Source organism: Ceratotherium simum, chromosome 35, assembly GCF_057802395.1.
Source record: "Ceratotherium simum simum isolate JZ-2026a chromosome 35, ASM5780239v1, whole genome shotgun sequence".
NCBI lineage: Eukaryota > Metazoa > Chordata > Mammalia > Perissodactyla > Rhinocerotidae > Ceratotherium > Ceratotherium simum.
This window is the reverse complement of record NC_141934.1, coordinates 5,909,751-5,923,814: the sequence shown is the minus strand read 5'-3', so window position 1 is coordinate 5,923,814 and position 14,064 is coordinate 5,909,751. Positions and strand designations below refer to the sequence as shown.

Below are 14,064 nucleotides of genomic sequence, written 5' to 3'. Positions count from 1 at the left end.
CTAAGTAGCCAGCATCTGAATTTGAGGTCAATCATTCCATTGCTTTGTGTTCATTCTTTCCAACTATATCTGCATCCCTGTATAATATAGCTTATATTCCTGAGAGTGATGAGCAAACATGAACAAGCTGAGTAGAAAAAGGACACTGTTTGCAAGGATGTGACCCACAGGAGACATTAGGCACATCAGAGACTCAGGGTCAGTGTCCGGCTGAGCTTCCCTTGGAAATAACAAGAGCTCCTCCTGAGAATTAGAGCAGCAGGGGAGCCCCCAGTGGGAAAGAGAAGGATCCAAACAGTCAGGCACCATCACTGATGGGGTGTGGGCCAGGTACGGTGCATCCAGAAACAACCCTGTCAGGGTATTTGGTACCCCACATTCTCTGCTTCTCAGATCAGCATGTTCTTCCAGGAGTAGTCTAAGATCACTCTCTGGGAGGGGCAGAGGGCAAACTATTATTCTTGATTGATAGGGACACCGTGGTGTGGTCATGATGAAGACATACAGATAAGATTCCAAGTCATTGAGAACACACATCACATGCTCTGGTGTAGAGATGTTCTCATTGCTGCCTGCAACTTGGCAATGTCCGTTCTTCAGAAATAAGCTGGGCTTTTTGCCTGGAAAGAAGGGTCTAAATGAGGGACAGTGAGTAGAAGGAGGTGGTCCCTGAGCCCAGCATGCATGAGGCACGCAGTGTTCTCCTCATGATACCCAGAGTTCACTCCGCCTTGTCTGCCCTCATCCAGAGATGTGGGCTTTATTTTCTGTGAGGAAAACCAAGGTAGGGGAGGGTCTATTTGGCAGTGTTCTACTTTTGCCTCAATACTGGGAAGGACAGAGGGTCTAGGGACACCTTGCTTCTCTAACAGCTCCACTCCCCTGTTCTAACTTTAGTCTTCCCCTCCCCCATCTCAGCCACACTCACAGTCAAGTGAGAATTCCACAGGTATCTCAGAGGGACTCTGCCTGCAGATTTGGGACTTGTCTCCCTCAAGTCTAAGTCAGGTAACACTTGTCCCACTGCTTCCTGGCCCCTGAGTGTGTGTTCCCTTTATGCTCCTGTATCTGACATCCTTGTTCCTGAACACACAATGTAATCCCTCAGGACAGTTTTAGTGGGGTTTAAGTGGGGACATGCTCAGGTGTGTGTTCATTCACTTTCAGTTTAGCAATTTAAACAGTTACTGCTCAGGTACATTTTCTCCATATCCCCCAGGCTCTGCAGGAATAGGTCTCCTGGGATGTCAGAATCAGGACCCCGCAGTCACATTGGCTGAGTGAGAATTAGACTTGGGATTGGAATGTGTGTCCCGAGGGTTGGGAGGGTAAAAGAGAGAAGGAAATTAGGTGATAGAATCTTCAAGGAACCATCCTCTATTGTTGAGATTTTACTAATATGTGAATAGTCACTGAGGAGAATATGGGTTCCAGAAAGGCTTCTGTCAGAAAAAGAATATTGCTTATAATGAAACTTAATGTGGTTTTCTTCATGTTTCTTGGACTTTGAATTCACTGGACTCTTGGTTCTGTGAGTTACAGTTTTCATTAGACTGGAGAGAGTTTTGCCATTATTTCTTCTAATGTTGTCATTATCTAAACTAATGTCTAAAATAGTACAGCACAGGGGCCGGCCCGGTGGCACAAGCAGTTAAGTGTGCGCACTCTGCTGCGGTGGCCTGGGGTACGCCGGTTCGCGTCCTGGGCGCGCACCAACACACTGCTTGGCAAGCCATGCTGTGGCGGTGTCCCATATAAAGTGGAGGAAGATGGCCACGGATGTTAGCCCAGGGGCGAGTCTTCCTCAGCAAAAAAAGAGGATTGGCAGATCTTAGCACAGGGCTCATCCCCTCACAAAAATAAATAGATAAATAAATAAATAAATAAATAAATAAATAAATAAATAAATAATAAAACAAAATAGTACAACACATAAATGTTTAAAACAAAAAGAATAGACTCAAATGCAAATCTGCCATTTTCCCAACGGCCCCTTTCCTTCTCGCCCAATGCCTGGGTCCAGCACTTTGCTCATCCTACCGTTGGCCAGGGCCTCACCCTTGCTGTGCTCTTGGGAACGTCTGTCACACGTATGCACAGTGACACTACAATAGCTTCTCCAGAATACTCACACTCCAGACAACTCCTAACCCATTTCCTGAGGGCCCATGTCCATTTCCATGATGGGAAGGACCAGTCAGCTCTCATTAGAGTCTTTGCCCAAGACCCACCTGCTTCTAGAAAAACACACTAGGGTCAAGCATCTGTGGATGAAGAGACTTTGCCTCAGGATGTCTCACAGCTCTCAGGTGAGGTAGTCTCAGTGTGCACAAAGGGGCAAGACATACAACACCCCATGTTCCCTGTGTCACACAGACTTGCCCAATGAGAGGTCCCAGGAGCTGCTCCCTAAGGCCAATCCTGACCCTAGTACCCCTTTCCCAGATCCCCAAACACTGAAGTCTTTCTCTTGATTTCCATTAGGTCACTCTCCATCCTGACTGAGCTCTCTCTTTCCTGCATTATTCTTTTTTTCTAACCATTTTGAGAATTCAATCATCTTCTCATGGGCCTATTTTTCTCATCCACATATCTACTCAGGTTGAATTAATTTAATGTCTAGTGTTTCCTCAGCCTTAAACCGACATCCAACTCACTGAAATAAAGCCTGGGACAAGGTCTTCCCCGGATAAGCGAGGTGACCCTGAGGGGGAGCATCTGGGCCACTTGATTTTGCACTTGACGCATACACATTTCACTCTGGACAAAGTTAAAGAACAGGATCGTGAATAGGATTAGGCAGGGTCCAGGGCTGGGTACTGAGCTGGAAGGGGAAGGGGGTGGGAAAGGTGCAGGAGCAGATCATGAGTTTCCAGCTGTCCCTCAGCTACCTTTCCTGGTGCTTGTCATCCACCATCTGTGGCCATAAGAGGCCAACAAGGGCCTGTATTTGAGAAAGGTAATTTTTGTTGTTATCCTGTTTCAGTTTAAGTCCCAATAGCTGCTTCCTGAGCCACTCCTAAGTGAGACACGAGGGAATGGGTGTCCAATATCTATTGTGCCCAAGAAATCTCTTTCTAGAAATGCCAATCAACACCTCCCAACCTCAAACCAGTTCAGAGCAGGGGACAGAGTGATGCATGAGGACCTGATAACTGAGGGCAACCAAGATGGGGCCAAGGGAGACGAAGGGCTGCAGCTCTGCCTTTCGTCCCTGGAAAGAGGAGTAATTGGACTTCCTTTCATCCCAGCCAGCATAGGATGCTCTCTTCACCTCCTCTCTCCATGGCAAGGAGGGGACATCTAGGCATCCCTCTGTCATCCACACCACGACTTCCACAATAGGAAAGTAAGGACACCCCAAGGCTGCTTGATTCCCTAGGCTCTGTCGTGAGTTCAGTCTGTCCTGACTCAGAAAATATATGTCAAAGAGTTTTAATCCCTCAGCCAAGCTGCGCTGTCCAAGGATACAGAAGTATCTAGAATCAAGGGCCAGGTCAGAGGGGGCTGAGGGGAGGCAGGTGCAGGAAGTAGATTTACATGGAGGCCCCTCACTTCACTGAGGCAGGGGAGGGGGTAAGAGATGTCTGGGGGAGCCAGGCCCAGGGTTGTGGTCTCAGAAGGCAGTGCTCTTAGGGCATCTCCACCACAGCCTGGGCTCTGCTCCTCCTCACCCTCCTCACCCTCCTCACTCAGGACACAGGTGAGGCCTCCAGGGAAGGGACCATGGGGACATCTGGGCTGATCCTTTGTCTCCTCCTTCTCAGGCTTACTTGGGGCCCCAGCACTGAACTCACCAGAATGTGTTTTTCCTCTTTTCAGGGTCCTGGGCTCAGCCTCCCTCAGCATCTAGGGCTCTGGGACAGTTGGTCACCATCTCTTTAGCTGGAACCAGCAATGACATTAGGGGTTATAATTATGTCTCTGGGTACCAACAGCTCCCAGGCATAGCCCCCATCTCCTGATTTATGAATCAGTTCTTGGTCCTCAGGGATCTCTTATCAATTCTCTGGCTCCAAGTCTGACAACACAGCCTCCCTGACCACCTCTGGTCTCCAGTCTGAGGATGAGGCTGATTATTACTGTGGCACATATGCAGGCAGTAACACTTTCCATAGTGGTTCAAGTTCATGGAAAAGTGAGACCAAAACCTCCTCTGAGCTCACTCAGTCCCTTCACTCCTAACTTAGTCTTTCACTTGGTTTTTCTTTGTTACATTTTATTTTGAGGTAATTACAAACTTAAAATAAAAATATAAAGATATAAAAACCTCCTGCATAAGCTTTTCCTGATTCACTAGTTGTTATCATTTTACCACGCTTGTTTTTCATTTACATCTCTTTGTTTCTCTTCTCTCTCTTCACATGTATGTATATGTATGTGTCGTGTATATGTACATACACATACGTAAATATACATACACAACACATGCACGCACACCAAACCTATTCATTTTCTGGATCATTTGAGAGTAAGGTTTATCCACCAGAATGTAGCCCTTGATAATTTTTTTATATAGAGTTCATATTCCATAAAATTCCTCATTTTAAATTGTATGATTTAGTGGTTTTTAATATATTCACCAGTCTGTGCATCCATTAACACTCTATAATTCCAGAATGTTTTCATCTCCCTAAAGAAACGCCTCATCCTTTAGCAGTCATTGTCCATTTCTATCGTCCTTCAATTCATCAAAACTATTAACTTACCTTCTATCTCTACAGATTTGCCTGTTCTGGACAGTTCACATAAATGGAATCATACAGTATGTGGCTCTTTGTATCTGGTGCTTCTTACACATTATAACGTTTTCAAGGCTCATCCATATTGAAGCATAGAGTATCACTACTTCATCATTTCTTAAGGCTGAATAATATCGCATTGTATGGACATAGCTTATTTTATTTATCCATTGATCAGTTGATGGAATCTCATTAATCTTTCTGTGTCTTCTTCTGTCACAATCCAAGGGTAAGTGATCCTTTCAGGATCTAAGGCATGAAATTCTAAGTTACCATCACTTCACATGACAAAATAAAAATGTCACATTTGATCTCAGGGAATTCTTTTTTTTTTTTTTTTAAAGATTTTATTTATTTTATTTTTCCCCCCAAAGCCCCAGTGGATAGTTGTATGCCGTAGCTGCACATCCTTCTAGTTGCTGTATGTGGGACTCGGCCTCAGGATGAACGGAGAAGTGGTGCCTCGATGCGCACCCGGGATCCGAACCCGGGCCACCAGCATCGCAGCGCGCGCACTTAACCACCAAGCCACAGGGCCGGCCCTCAGGGAATTCTTTAGGAGGCAACGAGGCTACCTTCTTCTCTCATTCTTAGGGCCTCCTGAGGATACCACATTGAGGGGCATCTCTCCTTCTTTTCTCCCTGATGTTTGAATGAGTCCTGGAAATGCTGGAGAGGGTAGGACTGGGGTCTGGGCCTCAGCTTCGTCAAAACCAAAGGGCACTTTGTCCCACTATTAGTTCTTTCTTTTCCTTTCCCAGTTTCTTTGTTCAAAGCTTCTGGTTGACTGATTCTACCATCTGCAAAGGCTACAAGGGCAGGTGTTTCACCTTATACTTGCAGTTTCTCATGAAAACTTTCTCCTTATCTACATGTGCTCTGAGTTCTTATCTATGAAGCTAAGGAAAGGAAAAGTATTCAGATACATTTCAGTTTATTTTTCTAAATTGCTTTATTATAAACTGCATCATTCCTAAAGAAGAGTGTGTGAAATGAATATTCACAATTTAAGGAAAAATAATACATGGAAACCACATCTACCCACCCAAAGCCTCTCCATCCATCCCACTCCCCAATTAGTCACTGTGCTGATTTTTGTGTTAATCATTCTATTACTTTTCTTTACATTTCTTCCCCACACCTTCCTAGGTGGCATCCCCAAAAACGTGTAGTTTGAATCAGTGAGAACTAGCCACAAACCAGCTGAGTGAGGAAAAGATAATGTCTCTGTCTTGGGAGGCCCCAGAAGATGTTGACTCTAACAGAGGCTCAGGCTCAGTCTCAAGTGGAGCTCCCCTGGGATCTACTGGAGGCCATCCTGAAGATGGCAGAAAAGGCCACAGAGGAAAGAGAAGGGTCCTCTAGAGATGGGTCTGTGGCCTCATGGACAGGTCCTGGGTCTCTAGCAGGAATATTGTCTGGGGATTAGCTTTCTTATATTTTATGCTACTTAGCTTTGCATGGACTCCAGGAGTCATCTGAGATCACTTCACTAGGAAGAAGAGAAAGAGATGATTCTTGGCTGATGGGGACACTGAAGAATGGCTTATATCAAGACAAGCCTAGTACAGATGAGAAAGTACAAATGAGAATCCAACCCACTCAGACCCGAGCATTACAGGACCGTATCACTGTTGACAGTATCTGGGAGATGTCAGCTTTCTTCATGAATTTTTCCATCTATTGCCTATAGGGGGAAGGCATCAATGGAGATGACCAGTAGATAGAGATGAGGAGAAGATGCAATGTTCATGAGGTACGTGCCTTGAGAATTCAGTTCTTATTCATTCAACTCCTCTCTTCTCCCACAATGAAGATGAAAAAAAGGCATGCTTTCTGCCGAATTGTCTCAGGACAATGACAGCCTCCTCCTTGTGTGATGAGGCTCCACTGCTCTATGGTAGGAACAGAGGGACGTGGAGATGCCAGCCTGGTGCATTTCCTGTAGTCCTCAGGGAAATCCAGCTGAATGCCTCCATCTCCCACACCATACAAACCAGCTGGACCCTGTTTTCCAGAAGTATCCTTGTCTTCTTCCCCTCAGTAACCGCTCTGCTTTAGTCACAATGGCCTCTGTGCTGGGTTATTCTTCTGCATGTCTATTCATCAAGCAATGACAATTGAGAACAGATCTGAAGACCCTGCTGAGGGAATGAAGACAAAGGAAGATGTTACTTTTCTTTTCAGCATCCCTGTCCTGACCCCATAACCAATGGCTGATCCAGGGAGAAGGTGAGTGACAGACTCTGTGCTACCTCACAATCGCCCCTCCCCTCAGATCCGTGAACCCCTGTCCTGGAAGTGCCCTGCATGTGGACAGTCTCCCTATTAGAGTGGACCCTTTCCAAATGGCCCCTTTTCTCCATAAGGGAAGAGATATTTTGTGATTCTTTCCCCAATTCCTCAGGAATTCTCACAGCTATCTGATTTCTTTGGTGAAATAATTCCATTTCTAGCTGGAATTCCAGATACGAGGAATCACTAAGTACACAAAGAACTAAATCTCTGTGTAAGAATTTGTTGGGCTCCTGAATGAAACTGGGCTTAAGTTCAAGGAGACCTGGTACGGTGACCAACTCTTCACTTTCCTGCTTTCAGCATTGATGTCCCGTGTCCCAAATGTGCCCTCATTCCTGTCAAACGAGGCAATGGTCACCCTATCTAATAGCTCAGTCCTTCTCATAATGCTCACATACTTAAGATTTTTTCCAAAATTCTTTCCCAGTCACCTTCTTATTTTCCCAGAAAATGGTAAGTAACATCATACCATAACCATTTAAGACTGGAAGAGTGACACAGGGTGACCTCTCAGGGGTTGGTCATAGCACCAGTGGGACGAGTCATCTTCTGCTGAAGACACAGGTAGAGCCCTGAATGGCATCCCTGGGTGAGTGCAAGGCTGGTGGGAGGGTCCATGCTGTGGGGGGTGTGTCCTGTGGAGACAACCTACAGGAGGGGGAGGAGCTTCTGCTCTGGTTTTCCTCTTTGTTCTGACCCAGGACTTGCTCCCTGACTGTAGAAACAGGACTTAGATTCTTCATGAATATTCTACGTGTGTGCATGAGGGCAGGGAGCCTCCAATGCCTTTTCTTTGTTTCTGCTTTTGAAGGTGGTATGATAATTTCCTCTTAAGTGGATAATTGCAATATTTTGTAAGAGGAGCAGTAGAGAGAAAACCTGTAGCCAGATGTTGAACAAACAAGATCACTGCAAATATTACCTTTCTGGAAATACCATTGCACAGGACATCTTGTTTTTTGGTGACTATGGTGGAGGACTAGCTATCTGCATTTTCCCAAATATCACTAAAACCATAACTGTGTATACATTTTGTAAAAATGTTTTGAAGATGACAGTGTGTTCACTATAGTTAGGGGAGATTTGAAATGTTTTGTTGTCCTCATTTTCACAATGTCCTCCAGTACTTAACTGTCAAGAACCAAGGAATCAGTACCTCAGATAACGGCCATTCAGTTGTCTATAGGATTTCTGGATTAGATGTCACACATTTTTCTTAGCATTTCTTCTAGATTCTTTATCTCTTTTTAAAGGTGTGTTTGTTCAAGGAAATGTAAACTTTAATTTGGATGGTGATATAAGAAAATGTAATTTACTTTTTGTATATTTTTAACATATTTGGTTTGGTTTCATTAATTATTTTGTATAAGTGGTCCTTCTGCACCCCAGACCTCCACCCCCCGGTGACATTTGTTTTTCTCTTAGCATTTTAAATCTTGTAACATTTTGAGGAGCCAGTCGGTCTCCTCATCCCATTTTCTCATGCAACCTTCCTGCTGGGGTGATTTTATTTCTCACCCAGTGTTTCCTCAGCCCTCACGCCAGAGCTACGTTAGGACACTAACCATGTGAAGCACCTTCCTGGCACAGGTAATGTGATCCTGAAGGGCAGTGTCTGGGCACCTGGTGTGGGAGAAGATGTGTTCCACTCCGGAGGAAGTTCAGGAAAAAGGGAAAGGAGCATGAAATGGAGTAGAAAGGACCAGGGAGCCTGGTCCTGAGCTGCGAGGGGAAGGAGGCAGGACTGGAGAAGGGGCACAGCAGAGACTTTCAGCTCCCTTCCTTGGTACTCATGTCACACCATCTGTGGCCACCAGGGAGCAGTAAGAGCCTGCAATTGGGGAAGGTCATTGCTGTGGTTAACTCTGGCCTGTTGAAATCCCAGGAGCTGCTTTCTCCTGAGCCCCCTAAAGTGAATTAGAGATTTGGCCCCAAATCTGTTGAGTCCCAAGAAGTTCTTTTCTATAAAGACCAATCAATGAATCCCAGGCCCCAGCCTCTGACCACTGCACAGGCAGGGGAAGAACAATACATGACAATGCATCCCTCTGAGGAGGACGGGGGAGGTTGAAAGGGAAACGAGAAGAACCTAGCCTTGCCCTTAGTCCCTGGAAACCAAGCGATTGATCTCCCCTAGCCTGTCCTGGACCCTGTCCTCACTGTCATCCCTGAGAGCAAGGAGCTGAAATCCTGGAACTTCTCAGCAGGAACCACCATGACTCCTGCAGTAGGAAGGACAGGGACGTTCAAGATGAGCTCCATGTGCTGGGTTTCATCCGTCCTGACTCAGGAAATACAGGTCAAAGAGTTTTAATCCTACAACTAGGCTCTGCTGTCCTGGGGAACAGAAATATCTAGAATCAAGAGCTAGGACACATACGGGTGAGGAGAGGCAGGTCAGGAAGCAGATTTGCATGGAGGCCCCTTCCTCCTCTTAGGTAGACGAGGAATCTGGGGGAGCCAGGCTCAGGGTTGGGGTCTCAGAAGGCAGCGCTCTTGGGGCATTTCCACCATGGCCTGGGCTCTGTTCCTCCTCACCCTCCTCACTCAGGGCATAGGTGAGTCCTCCAGGGAAGGCACCATGGGGACATCTGGGCTGATCCTTTGTCTCCTCCTCCTCAAGCTCATCTGGGCCTCAGCACTGAGCTCAACAGAGTGTGTTTTTCCTCTTTTCAGGGCCCTGGGTTCAGTCTGCACTGACTCAGCCTCCCTCAGTGTCCAGGTCTCTGGGACAGTGGGTCACCATCTCCTGTTCTGGAAGCAGAAGCTATACTGGGCATTATAACCTTCTGTCCTGCTACAGTCACAGTCCCCAAACTCCTGACTTACGATGGTAGTTCTTGGCCCTCAAGGATTCCTGATTACTTCCCTGGCTCCAAATCCAGCAACACAGCTTGCCTGACCATCTCTGGGCTCCAACCTGAGGAAAAGGTTGATTATTACTGTTGCTCTCACGTGGGCAGCGGCACTTACCACAGTGGTCCAAGTTCATGAGAAGTGAGACCAATACCTGTCCTGTGCTCACAAGCTGTGCTCTGAAGATGTTTCCCCATCCCTGTGCAAAGGGGGCTTCATGCAACATGGCCTGAGGACTCAGTACTCTCCCCATGAAGTTCTAAAGAAATGCTGTCTCTGGTTTAGTGTCTGGGGACAATGACAGCTTCCTCTTTGCCTGTGTGTCCTGGCACCAGAAGGTGACTCATTTCAAACCCTTGATTGTAGGAACAGCCACAAGGAGACCCCTGCTCTTTGGGTGGATTCCCCACAGATCTCAGGGGTAATCTTCATTGTAAATGCCTTGGTCTCTCACACCTGAGCAGATCGGCCTGGATTCAGTTCTCCAGAAACGATATTGTCTTATTCAACTCAGTGTCTACCATGCTCTTTTCAGGATGGCCCTCCTGCTGTGTTATTCTTCTGTATATCTGTTCCTGAAGGAACAGCAACTGAGGAAGAGATCTGAAGACACTGTTGTAGGAATGAAGACAAAAGGGAAGGTTTTCTTTTTTTAATTTAATTTTCCTTAGTTCTCTCATTTTTGACCCATATGCAAGGGAGGTGTGAGGAGACAATTTGAATAACAGACTCTGTGTTCTCTCAGAATCTCCCCTCTCCTCAAATCCCTGAACCCCTGCCCTAGAAGCAGCATTGCACGTGGACCGTCTCTCCTTTAGAATGGGCTCTTTCCAAAATGGCCCCTTGGTCCCACAAGGAGGAGATATCTGGTGGGCATGGCCCCCAGTTTTCAGAGATCTTGCAAAATATCTGATTTCCATGGTGAGTTGACCAATTTCTAGCTAGACTCCCAGTTGAAATGAATCACCAAATACATACACACAAAACTATCTGGCCAAGAATTCTTTCACGTTGATTGAACCTGGGCTTAGGCCCAGAAGACCCTGGTGCAGAGACCAACTCTTCTTACTTCACCAGAACACTCCCAGTTTTAGCCCCGAAAGTGCCACATCCTGGCAGTGTCTTCACTGCTGGTCAAATCAGGGTGGACAGTCACCTCGCCTGGGAGCTCAGTCCTTCTCATAATGTTCTCCACTTAAGTTATAATTTTAAATCTTTTACTAGTTACCTTCTTCCTTTTCCTGGTAAACAGTCAGTACCTTCAGGCTTTGATCATCCAGACTGGACCAGTGACACACATGGATCCTCAGCAGCTGGGTCACAGCACAGTGGGAAGGGGGCTCTGCATTGGATACAGAATAAGATCCTGAGTCACAGCCCTGTGTGTGTAATGCTGGTCAGAGTCTGTGCCTGCCCATAGGGTGTGCACGTGGGTGTGTGTGTGCATGTGTGTGAGTGTATCACAATGTCCTTGTGTAGAAAACCAGTAGTAAGCAGAGTGGCCACTGCTCTGGTCATCCTCTGAGACATCTGATATAAGTCCTGCTCCGTGACTGTGGCAGCAGGACTGGTTGCTTACAAGTTCTTTAGGGGAGCACAGGACTGCGGGAGCCCCCACGCCTCTTCCAGTGTTTCTACTCTCAGGTGGTCCTCAGTTTCCTTTTGAGAAGTAATTACTATTTTATAATAGGGATCATTATAGTAGAACCTGTAGCTAGATGTAGAGAGAACAAGGTCTCTCCAACGTGACATTTCTGGAGCCACCAGGTCACTTTGTTCCTGTGTATGTGGAGTCCCCAACTGTAGGAACAGTCTCCTGCATTTTCTCAAATAATGCAAAAGTATGCTTATTTATATTTATATATATGAGGGTATAATACAAAGTGAAATAAGTCAGAGGGAGAAGGTCAAATACCGTATGATTTCCTTCATTAAGAAAGATCACTCTTGTTAGTCCCCCGGGCATTATACATCAGGTTGAGGGCCTGAATAGAACTATAAGTCAGAGGAAGGGGGAATTTTCTCTCTCTGCTTGATCTGAGACATCCATCTTCTCCTACCCTTGGACATTGGCATTGTTGGTTCTTCAGCTTTTGGACCCAGACCAGGGCTTACACCCTCTGCCCCCAATTCTGAAGTCCTTGGACTCAGACTCAATTATATCACTGGTGATGGGCTTCAGGGAAGGCTGCCCCAAGATGTGCCACTCTAGTATGTGGATTATTTCAAGCTGAAGACATTAAAGGCTCAAAAGACTCTGAAAGAAACTTTGGCCTTCCCCCTAACTGCCTAAAAGAATTTAAGGTAGAAGCCGTGTTTGAGGAAAGAACTAATACCAGGAGATAACTATAGTATAATGTAAAATAGCTGTGATAAGAAAGGCACCAACAAGCCTATCTTATCGATATTCTGTCTCTCAGGCCACATTCTCAAACATTTGCCTTTCCAACTCCATGTGAATTGTCTTCCTCTCCTTCAAAGTCCCAAACCACTACCCCCGACATCCTCTTTTGTCTTTAGCTGAAGATGCTGTTTAACCTGGCAGCTCAGCCATTTTGGTGAGTTATTCAGTTTCCCTGGGTCTCTCCCATGTATACATGTTATAAACCTTTGTTTAATTTTCTCCTGTTATTCTGTCTCATGTCAGTTTAATTCATAGCCCAGCCAGAAAGGATCCAGAGTGGGTAGAGGATAGTCTTCCTCCCCTACAGTTTGGTGACTTGGTTGGGGTAAAATATTGATTGTCTGGAGGATCTTCCCTCCTGGACTACTGCAGCTGAGAGGTCCTGCACCCCTGACAAGAGCAAGCAGATGGTAAGAGTTCTTACCACGTCAGTCTCCCAGATATCTACCTGCAGGGTCCAGTGGAAGCAAGAGTGGTGAGGTTTTTTCTTTTCTAAATTTAGGTTAGCAGGAGAAATATTGGTGAAAGTAGCTTCTTGGACTCAGCGACTCTAGGATTTTGTTGAGTACTCATTGGTTAATTCATCCTTTTCCTTTCAGAAATAGTCACCATTTCTCCTTGTCTCCTTTTTTTTTTGTCATTTGTCATAAGACACACACATCTCTATAAGCTTGTTGTCTGGGAATATGCACATGACGTGAAAAGCTGTCACTAAGGACATCTTGGCAGCCAAAAATGCTGCAAATTTGGTGGGCGTGGATTAAGCAGTTAAGAGCCATTAAAGACACACACCACCTCAAGAAGTTTCCCATGAAAGGATCAGTTGGATCACAGAACAGGGTAGATGACACAGGTCCCCCACCAACTTCAAGAAAATGTCTGTGCAATGACAAGGTGCTCTGTAAAGCACACACAATCCCCAACCCCGCAGCACCTCCTGGCTAGGTATTATTCTGGCTCTGAGAGACCCAAGGCTTAGCTACAGCTGCTGAAGTGCATATCAGATGAGGTTTTTTCCTTTTGTCTTGTTCTATGTCTTGAGATCTTGGCATTGTGAGCTTTCTGGTCTCTGCCATCTGGAGGATGCATTTACCAGCACGCATCTTGTTGGCCAGTAGAGTAGACTGGAGTTCTGGGGGATACCCTGTCTGACTGTGCCTGCTCTTAGGGAACTTGGTTATAAGGGGTACCCGTTGCTTTCATAAGGGGCCTTTTTCATCTCAACATTCTTTGTTTGTTGTGCTTTCTTATTTTGGGGAGTGAATTCTCTGTATCTCTTATGGGGACTCCTCTTGCATCCATGGTTAAGCTTTGGTATGTGTTGCTACTAGTCAATGTGTCCAGATGATGGATATATTAAATTTAGTAAACTTCTAAATTGGAAAAAAATATTGTTTTGTTTTATTTGTACCTCTGAAAAGGTCAAACTAAAAAAAGGAAAAAAATAATGATGACTTGCCTTAAGACCCTGACTCAGGTTATAATTAAATTGAGAAAGTATAAAGTATAAATGTTGATAAGATTACAAATGTGGAATGTTTGAGCTAATTTCATATAAAGAGGTTATATCAGGGCCGGCTCCGTGGCTTAGCGGTTAAGTGTGCGCGCTCTGATGCTGGCGGCCCGGGTTCGGATCCCGGGAGCGCCCCGAGGCACCACTTCTCCGTCCAACGTGAGGCCGAGTCCCACGTACAGCAACTAGAAGGATGTGAACCTATGACATACAACTATCTACTGGGGCTTTGGGGGGAAAAAACTGAATAA

General features: G+C 45.7%; 1 long non-coding RNA gene across 1 annotated transcript; it reads right to left on the bottom strand.

Moving 5' to 3' along the window:
- Positions 1–5,665: 5,665 nt before the first annotated feature.
- Positions 5,666–13,670, bottom strand: LOC147912438 (uncharacterized). Its single transcript, XR_015549946.1, has 4 exons — positions 11,125–13,670; positions 10,051–10,508; positions 9,870–9,960; positions 5,666–6,886 (listed from the first exon to the last, which is right to left on the bottom strand). It is a non-coding gene; the product is annotated as an uncharacterized LOC147912438 (long non-coding RNA).
- Between the last annotated feature and the right edge of the window lie 394 nt (positions 13,671–14,064).